Source organism: Silene latifolia, chromosome Y (assembly GCF_048544455.1).
Source record: "Silene latifolia isolate original U9 population chromosome Y, ASM4854445v1, whole genome shotgun sequence".
Taxonomy (NCBI): Eukaryota; Viridiplantae; Streptophyta; class Magnoliopsida; order Caryophyllales; family Caryophyllaceae; genus Silene; species Silene latifolia.
The window spans coordinates 380569937-380577492 of NC_133538.1; the positions used below are offsets into that span (position 1 = coordinate 380569937).

A 7556-nucleotide genomic window follows, 5' to 3' on the forward strand; every position below is an offset into this window, starting at 1 on the left:
TAGAAGTCTGGTTTTTGAGAGGAAGACTTGAGTTCTCTCATTTTGGCAATTATGGCTTCAGCCGAAGGAGCACCACCTTCCAAAGGGGCACCAGTTACCTACCCCTACTACCGGTAACTTCGAGTTTCGTTCTTCTTATATCGATTTAGTGGAGCAAAATCAATTTGCTGGTCTACCAGATGAGGACCCCTTGAAGCATATGGAAATTTTCACAGACTACTGCTGTTCCATACCTATACCGGCTGGGGTAACTCAGGATGAACTGAAGGGGTTGATGTTCTTATACTCCTTGAAGGATTCGGCGCGAGATTGGTACCGCTACCTTGATAGGGTAGCAGCTGGAGTCACAGATTGGACATCCCTCGCATTGGCCTTCTACAAAAAATACTTCCCACTTGCAAAGACTGATGCTTTGAGAAGTAAAATTTCTAACTTCCAGCAAGGTAATGATGAGGAATTTTGTGAAGCATGGGGACATTTCAAGAACTTGGTTCGGTCCGTCCCTCACCACGGCTTTCAGCAGTGGTACCTTTGCAATGTATTCTATAATGCTCTATATGATGATTACAAGGTCATCCTGGATGCAGCTGCTAATGGGAGGTTCCAAAACAATACCGGTCAAAATAAAGGTTGGAACACTATTGAGGAGATGGCAGTCCATAGAGCTGAGTTTGGAAGATCACGTGGAAAGTCACGAAAGCAAAGTGATGAAATGAGTACCGTTGTGACACTCATTACTTCTATCACTATTCGTCTCGAGAAGCTCGAGACGACTGAAGCTTCTAAGGAGAGAGTTGAAATTCCCATTCATAACTCAAATGAGATCGAGGAATTGAGGGAAATGGTCCGAGGCCTTTTGGTTCAAGTGGCGAATATGGAAGCAGACGGGATTGAGTCCTCAAAGAATTTTGTGAAGCAGTTGGAGAATATAGAGGCTAAGCAAGTCGCCAATTCTTCAAGCAAATGTGAAGGGCCAATTGGAACGATTAATGCCATTAATCTCAGAAGTGGCCTCTCTTATGAAAGTTTCGAGAAGCCAAAGGAAGACTCGGGAAATGATGAAGAAGCTCATTTAATTCTGGTGCAAAAACGAGCTCAATTGCCAGTACTTCTGGTCGATCGACCAATATTGTCAGTCGATCGGTGAAGCGTCGATAAAATAGTTTCGATCGAAACTATTCACACCAAAGATAACAGTCGATCGACCAACATTGTCGGTCGATCGATCGAAATCCCTGACGAAATCAATTTCAACAGAACTGTTCACGCCCGACAAGTTGGTCGATCGACCACTCACATCGATCGATCGATTGAATCCCAGAGCGAGGATGCAAATCCGTCAACTAGTTCGCATGATTCTTCACTCATTGATGATTTGACGGGGTTTTAAACTTACGAGGCGAAGGTTACTGATCCTACGGCCGGTGTTGCGATCCGTGCACCGAAGCGTTTGAAGGCTACTAAGCTGGAGCGTAAGTTTGGTAAGTTTCTGGAGATGGTCCAGAATCTCGAGGTAACGGTTTCTTTCACTGATTTAATTACCTAGGTATCCTCTTACGCTAAATTTATGAAAGATATTTTAAATCGTAAGAGAAATTTTCGTGATGATGGTAATGTTGCTTTTGTGGAAGAATGTAATGCTCTTTCGCAAATCAATGTACCACCTAAATTAAAGGACCCGGGTAGTTTTTCGATTCCTTGCACCATAGGTAACCACGAAATTGGAAAGGCCCTTTGTGATTTAGAGGCCAGTGGCAGCGTCATGCCCTATTCTGTTTACGAAAGGTTAAACATTGGTAGACTTAAGGTGACCGATATTACCGTTCAAATGGCAAATAGATCGACTCAGAGACCTATAGGAGTTCTAGAGGATGTACCCATTCGAGTGGGTAAGTTTTTTATTCCTGTCGATTTCGTTGTTTTGGACATTGCAGAGACAATCGGATACCTATTATTTTAGGCGACCGTTTTTACATACAAACAAATCGTAATAGATGTCAAACGCGGAACCATCACCTTAGATGTAGGGGATGACACCATTGAGTTCAGTCTTGCTCACAAGGCGACTGAACCTATTGATGAGGATACGTGTTATTCCATTGATATTGTTGACAGGGCTGTTACTTGTAATTGGAGGGAATCCTTAGCCAAGGATCCCTTAGCTGATCTAACCCGTTTAGATGAGTGTGCGGGTATCTGATGGAGAATGCTTTGAGGAGCCAGGATGCTTTGGTAGCCTCAATGGAGAGCTACGAGCTCAATGAGGAAGAAGATGAGATGCTTTTAAGCTTGGCCAACGAGAACTTGGTCAACACTTGCTACACCATTGAAGCTGATTCTGTCTATGCTGTAGAGGTAAAGGTCCTAGAGCGTAAGCCACTTCCTCCTAATCTTAAGTATGTTTTTCTAGATGATACGGAGCAAGATATCCGGCTATTGTTAGCTCTAAGCTTAATGATGACCAGGTATCTGCCTTGATGTGTGTGCTAAAGAAAAAAAACAGAAGGCTTTGGATTACTCTTTGGATGACATTAAGGGCATCACCACGATGTTTGTATGCACAGGATAGAGCTGGAGGAAGGCCACAAGCCTTACAGGGTCAACGCAAGTTGAATCCGAAGATGCAAGAAGTTGTTATGGTGAGGTGATGAAACTACTCGATGCGGTATTATTTATACGATTGGCAACTCCAAGTGGGTTAGCCCGATTCGGGTAGTCCCGAAGAAAGGAGGGACTACCGTGGTTAAAAATGAAAAAAATGAATTAATACCAACTCGAGTAGTGACAGGGTGGCGGATGTGTATTGATTATAGACAGTTAAATGCCGCCACCAAGAAAGACCACTTCCCCCTCCCTTTTGTTGACCAAATGACTGAAAGACTTTCTTCTAACAAATTTTTCTGTTTTCTAGACGGATATTCGGGTTCTTTCGGATCCCTATTCATCCTAAGATCGAGTAAGACCACTTTTACCTGTCCACAGGGTGTTTTTGCATATCGTAGAATGCCTTTCGGGTTGTGTAACGCCCCTGCTACCTTTCAGAGGTGCATGATGGGGATTTTTTCTGATTATATAGAAAATATTATGGAGGTATTCATGGATGATTTCTGAGTTTATGGTAGTGACTTTGATCGTTGTTTAGCTAACCTTGATAAAGTCATGCAGCGTTGTATAGATGTTAATCTTGTTTTAAACTGGGAAAAGTGTCAGTTTATGGTCAATGAGGAAGTTGTGTTAGGGCATCTGATTTCTGATAAAGGTATACATGTTGATAAGGCAAAGGTGCAGGTGATTGAGCAATTACCTCCTCCCGTGAATGTTAAAGGAGTGAGGAGTTTCCTTGGTCACGCTGGTTTTTACCGGCGTTTCATTAAGGATTTTTCAAAAATTGCTAAACCACTTACACATTTGCTCCTTAAGGATGCCGTCTTTGAATTTACTGATGAGTGCCTTACCGCTTTTAACAGGTTTAAGGAGGCCCTAGTTTCTGCGCCAATCATTCAGCCGCCTGATTGGGACCTCCCATTTGAGATCATGTGTGATGCCAGCAATTATGCGGTCGGTGCAGTCTTGGGACAGCGGAAGAACAAAGCTTTGAATGCTATATATTATGCGAGCAGAACTCTGGATGAGGCTCAAATTAATTATATTACCACTGAGAAGGAGTTTCTAGCTGTAGTTTTTGCCTTAGACAAATTTCGGTCTTATTTGTTAGGTTCTAAGGTTATTGTTTATACTGACCATGCAGCGTTGAAGACTCTCTTTATTAAGAAAGATGCGAAGCCGAGGCTTTTGAGGTGGATACTCCTTTTGCAGGAGTTGGATTTGGAGATCAAAGATAAGAAAGGAGCAGAGAATGTGGTAGCTGACCACCTATCTCGTCTGCAGCTGACAGAAAGGGAGGATTCGTTGCCTATTAATGATTCTTTTCCGATGAGAGTCTCGTTAGCTATTACTACTTCAGGGGTCTTATCCACCTCCGTGGTTTGCTTGATTTTGCTAATTTTCTTTGTGACAGATGTAAGATATCACCCGAGCTTTCATGGCAGCAGAAGAAGCGGTTTGCTTATGATGCTAGACAATATTTTTTGGATGATCCTTATGTTTTCAAGGAATGCGCAGACGGTCTCATCCGGAGATGCGTACCTCAATGGGAGGTGAAAGATATCCTAGAGGCTTGCCACTCTTCTGCTTATGGTGGTCATCACGGTCCGTCCAGACTCGTAGCTAAGGTACTTCAATCTGGTTTCTATTGGCCAACTTTGCATGCAGATTGTCGCAATTTTGTTGCTGAGTGCGATGCTTGTCAAAGATCGGGGAATATTTCCAAGAGACATGAGATGCTACAGGTAGGCATTCTTGAGGTTGAGATTTTCGATGTCTGGGGCATTGATTATCAAGGACCTTTTCTGAGCAGTCAAGGTAATAAATATATCCTCGTAGCTGTAGATTATGTATCCAAATGGGTGGAAGCTATTGCTACTCCCCATTGCGATGCAAAGGCCGTGATTAAACTGTTTACAAAGATTATTTTCCCTCGTTTTGGTGTCCCTCGGGTTGTCATTAGCGATGGGGGAATGCATTTTAAAGAGAAACAACTTAGTGCTTTATTGACTAAATTCGGTGTCCAACATCGTAGAGGTTTGGGGTATCATCCCCAAACTAGTGGTCAGGTTGAGGTTTCTAACAGAGAATTGAAAGAAGTCTTAGCTAAAGTTGTTTCTAAATCACGAAAAGATTGGAGTCTTAAGTTAGATGATGTCTTATGGGCTTATAGAACTGCGTTTAAGACACCAATCAGGATGTCACCATACCGATTGATTTATGGTAAGACATGTCATTTACCTGTTGAGTTAGAGCGTAAGTCTTGGTGGGCTATTTGTGATTTGAATTTGGATCCTAACCTCTCTCGTGAGAAACGCATGACACAGCTGAATGAGCTGGAGGAATTTAGGTCAGCTTTGGCCTATGACAATGCAAGGATCTACAAGGAGAAAACAAAGCGCTGGCACGACAAGAGAATCATCAAGCGCGAGTTCCATATTGGCGATAAGGTACTTCTTTTTAACGCTCGTATCCGTTTATTTCCTGGTAAGCTGAAATCCAGGTGGACTGGCCCTTACACGGTCACAGCAGTCACAAAGTTCGGATCAGTTGAATTGGAGACCTCTGCTGGAGAAAGATTTAAAGTTAATGGCCAATATGTGAAGCATTATCATGGATCAGATGCATATGTTGGCAAAGTCGAGGTATTGTACTTCGACCCGTTATCGGATGATGCAAAGTGAGGTAAAAAGGTCGTGCGGGACCTCTTAAACCAGCGCTAACTAGGAGGCAACCCAGGTTGTAATTAATTGTAATTTAGGAATTTTATTTTGTTATTTCATTTAATTTGCATTTTTGAGTTTTTTTTGTATTCTTTAATTTCTTTTAATTTGCAATTTCTTGGTTTGGGAATATGTGCGCCTTTGATAATATTTGCAGGAATTTATTTTATGCGAAGTGCGTAGGTGGTTTACTGGATGTTTGTGAGAGAAAGACGGGAAATTATGATGGCAAAATGAATTTTTGATTAATTAAGGTTTAATTGCCAGCGTTGGCAGTCGATCGACTAAGTGAGTCAGTCGATTGACTGAAGTGGAGAAAACAGAAGCTACTGTGTATAGGGGAGTGGTCGATCGACTGGGTCATATAGTCGATCGACCACCACGGGAAGTCCAAAAGCTGTGTAAATGGAAAACCAGTCGATCAACCTAGTCAAGTGGTCGATCGACCAGTTCGTGGGATCAGAATGCAATTCATAAGGGAAGTCTTCACTCCTTATTCTTTTATTCATTCACTTTCCCAAAATCAGAACACTCAAGAGCAAACCCTAAATTCACTCCCTTGTCTCGCGATTCTTAACTGCAATCCCCTATTACACTTGATTTTTCTTGTTTTAATCTTTAAGTTTCTTCAAGGTATGTCTCTAATCCTATTTCCATGCTCTAATTTCGTTTTCTACTGCGGTTTTATGCGAAATTTTCGAGTATTTTGCCTTTGAGACGGAAAAATCGATTTGGAAAAAATCGATTTAGGGATTCATTTCTTGTCATTTTTATACTTTAATTGCTTATTCTACCCTTTCCCCCTTGATTTTCAAAGCAAATTAGCAACTAGGATGTGTCTAAAGCCGTTTTCCCCAAAAAATTCGAACCCTAATTTGGATTTTCAAATTCTGATTTTGTTCGGGTTTTCATAATTCGACAATGGTAGGGGATTTCTGTTGCTAATGAAGATTCTTTTGCAGGTAACAACAATGACAAAAGGGAAGGAGCACATGCACGAGGGACAGTTGAGCCAAGGCCCTGCCAAGCGGCCACGAGGACCGCCACTGATGATTGTAGACACCACGGATAGTCTACCTGACTATCCGCGGGTTATCTTTGCTAATTCTACTCAGCACGCTAAATTTTCTCTTTTTGTTGCGAAAATGAAAGTCACAGCTACCCGGTTTCTCCATAAACCTACCTTAGAGAAATTAGGCTGTTACGAGTCGGTTGTGTCCCTGCTAAACGGGACGGGTATGACAGGTTTAGTGGACATGGCTGAGTTCACGTATTATATTTTGACCCTCGAATTCTTTTCGTCTTATGCTTTTGATTCGGCCGCTTTCGTGGCTGATAAGACTAACCCTTGCATTTCCTTTCGGCTTTTCAATGTCAACTACTACCTGACATTAGCTGATTTTGCCGGTTTTCTGGGTCTTTATTTCGAGGGCAGAACCTCGGATACATCCGATGTTCATCGAGTCATGTGGTCTTGCATCAGTGACTTTCACGGGCCTAAAAGGACGGGCACTTCCGTCCATTTGCCCCCTCTTCGTTATTTTCTCCGGCTAATGGGTAATACCATTTTTGGCCGTAAAGAGTCTAATAATGTGAATAATATTGAGCTGTCTATCTTGGCGGGCTATCTGAACGTTGAAAGTCGGATAGCCCGTATTTTTAACATTGCCTACTTGACTGCCGCTCACTTTCAGACTGTAAGTGAGGGCACTTTGACCACCATTTCTTGTGGCGGGTTGGTGACACGTATCGCCAACCGTCTTGTTTTACTTTTCCCTCGAGAGGAGGCCCCCATTGACCCTGACCTGCGCTTCATGGACCTTACTTACGCGAGGGCTGTCTATTGGGTCGATAGACAGATGCGGTGGAAGATTGATTCTTTCATCTGTGACCGCATCCCTGTTCTAGGCTACCCTTCTATCCTGCCCCTTACCACTGTTCAGGGGGCAGCTCGGCCGCCCTTGCCTAGTTACAGGCTGCCTCTGGTGGCGGCCACTGCTAGTGCTAGAACTTCGAGGAGAGCTCGTGCCTCCTCTTCACAGGCACCCTCTACCTCCACTACTGCTCCCACTGGCTACCCGGCCACTTTTTGACCACCTACTCCTTTGGTTGTCCCTCCGGTCATGGACCAGAGGGCAATGTCACGTGTATTGGGTGATTTGTGCAGGAGCTTTGACACAGGCTAGACACGGCTCTAGCCCTGTACCCAGTCTACGAGGAGTTAGCCCG

The 7556-nt window shown here is 43.2% G+C and overlaps 1 non-coding gene across 1 annotated transcript; it reads right to left on the reverse strand.

Annotated features, from left to right (window-relative positions):
* Positions 1-407: 407 nt before the first annotated feature.
* LOC141636036 (small nucleolar RNA R71) lies at positions 408-516 on the reverse strand. The gene has a single exon (XR_012540678.1). It is a non-coding gene; the product is annotated as a small nucleolar RNA R71 (small nucleolar RNA).
* Between the last annotated feature and the right edge of the window lie 7040 nt (positions 517-7556).